This window comes from Pyrus communis, chromosome 1 (assembly GCF_041283825.1).
Source record: "Pyrus communis isolate YQ-2024b chromosome 1, ASM4128382v1, whole genome shotgun sequence".
Taxonomy (NCBI): Eukaryota; Viridiplantae; Streptophyta; class Magnoliopsida; order Rosales; family Rosaceae; genus Pyrus; species Pyrus communis.
The window spans coordinates 15,302,541-15,304,778 of record NC_142565.1 but is presented as its reverse complement, the minus strand read 5'-3'; the positions used below and the strand labels follow the sequence as shown (position 1 = coordinate 15,304,778).

Sequence of the window (2,238 nt, the reverse complement as noted above, 5' to 3'; positions counted from 1 at the left end):
TGCATTACTTCAAGCAATCATTAACTTCTTTTAGCATCGAATTTCCTAAACTTAGTCATCTTAACAGTCAACACATTCAGTTGTAGTAGCAAGATCCAATTTTGGAATTAACTCAACTTTTGAAAATTTGATTATTCTTTTTTAAGAAATGTGTCATAGTCTTTTATGCCAGAGAATGTGTGAGATATCCTATTCTAGCATTCATTTAGAGCCTACATTTAAAATTGAGTGATCAAATGACTCAACTAAACATTCTAGACGCCATAGGTTATCAAACAAAAAGGCAGTTCCCAAAAAATTTTAAATACACATTATCAGCAAGGAATGTAAAACCATCTTCTACAATTTTTGAAGTAGAAATCAAGTTTCTTCTCATCTTTGGCACATAGAGCACATCTTTCAATTGCACAACAAAACCAAAAGTTAATTTCAAATTCATAATCGCAATAGAATATACTGTAACCTTAGTCCCTTCCCCAACATAAACATTATACAAAGCATTCCCAATTTCCTTTTGTTTCTGAAAACCTTTCAAAGAATTAGTTATATGCACTGAGCATCTAATATCAAACCACCGAGAATCAACAGGTACCTCACATAAATTAGATTCAACGCAAACAAGCACCTGTTCCTTTTCTTTGCTTTTTAACTAGTCTTTAAAGATTTCATAGTTGACTTTTAAATGACCCTTAGTTTTGCACCAGAAACACTTAAGTTTAGACACATCTTTAGGTTTAGTTTTAAACTTGGTAGATTTTGTATGAAAGTCATGTACTTTAGCAGATGCATTAAATCTACTAGGATTCTTACCAGAACCAGAAGAGCCTCCATTGTTAAAAGCTTTCTTCTCATTTCCAGATTGCACAAAATTGGCTTCCTCAATTTCCTTGCCCTTCTTTTGTTTCTGTCGGGTTTCTTCTTGCACACATTGTGCAATGAGTTCATCAATATCCCAGCTCTTATCTTGTGTATTGTAAGATACCTTTAGTTGGCTATACTTTGAAGTAAGTGCTTGGAGAAGCATAAAAACTAGTTGATTCTCGCCAATGTTCACATCCATGGAATTTAGTTTTTTAGCAACATCTGTCATTTTTTTTTATGTGATCTCTAATGGATCTAGTGCCCTTAATCTTATAAGTTGTAAGTAAGGACATGTATTGACTTACTTCAGCTTTCTTAGAGTCTTTAAACTTCTTTTCAATTGCTTTTAAGTAATCCATAGTCAATTCAGGTTTCTTGATTCCACCTTTGATTGTATCTGTCTTCCTACCTTCCAAAATAGAAAGTGCTACCTTATTAGCTCTTGTCCATCTCTTATGATCTGATTTCTCAGCCATGGTGCTTTGATCAGTGATGACAAGCTTAGGGTTATCAATTGCTATATCGAACTCATAAAGAGTCAATAACAGATTGATATCCCTTCTCCACTTCTTGTAATTGCTCCCACCAGTGAGAATTGGAATGTTGGCCAAATTCAAAATCTTCATTGATATTGCAGACACTAAAGAACAATGAAATCAAAATATGAACTTTTAGAGTTTCTTAGTATATTGCACATCATAACATCAAAAGTATTATCCATGTGCACAATCTTAACAACAGATGATTGATAAACACATATAGGTTTAGAAGTTTCATGGTGAACTAAGAATTGAACACCATGTAATCATGAATAATCATCTTATTCAAGAAAAAAGTTTTGCCCCATATGTAACAGTTCATAGTTTAAAAGGCATTAACAAGCCATTTTTGCAGAAAATTCGAACCATAATTTCCTTCTACAAATAATTATTTAACATGTTTTATTCAAAGTTTGAATCATAATTAAGAATTAAGCAAGATATATTCTCTAGGTTTCCTAATGAGTTTCAAAAACACATACCACTTAATTGATGACTACCAACACCTGACAGTAGAAACATATTAGATAGATATTAAACACTCAATAACAAGTTGAATAATTGGATGCACTCAGATCACCAAGACAAAAATCGGAGATTAAGGAAACAAGGTAAAGTTTTTACCCAAACCCAGAAAACTCCAAACAAAACACACTTTGTGGATGCAAATTTCCGCTGCCTCTCTTTTGGTGCACTTGCAAAATAATAACACCTAAGATCAAGGCTAAGAGCCTCGCGCATCCATGACGAATGGGAGGGGCTTTAGTCGAAAAATCTCCAATGCCAAAGTTAAGAATTTGAGAGAGAACGTGTTTAGAGAATTTTAGGGAGAGAATGA

At 33.3% G+C, this 2,238-nt stretch overlaps 1 pseudogene; it reads right to left on the bottom strand.

Moving 5' to 3' along the window:
- Nucleotides 1-649: 649 nt before the first annotated feature.
- Nucleotides 650-1,487, bottom strand: LOC148699237 (uncharacterized; annotated as a pseudogene).
- Nucleotides 1,488-2,238: the final 751 nt, after the last annotated feature.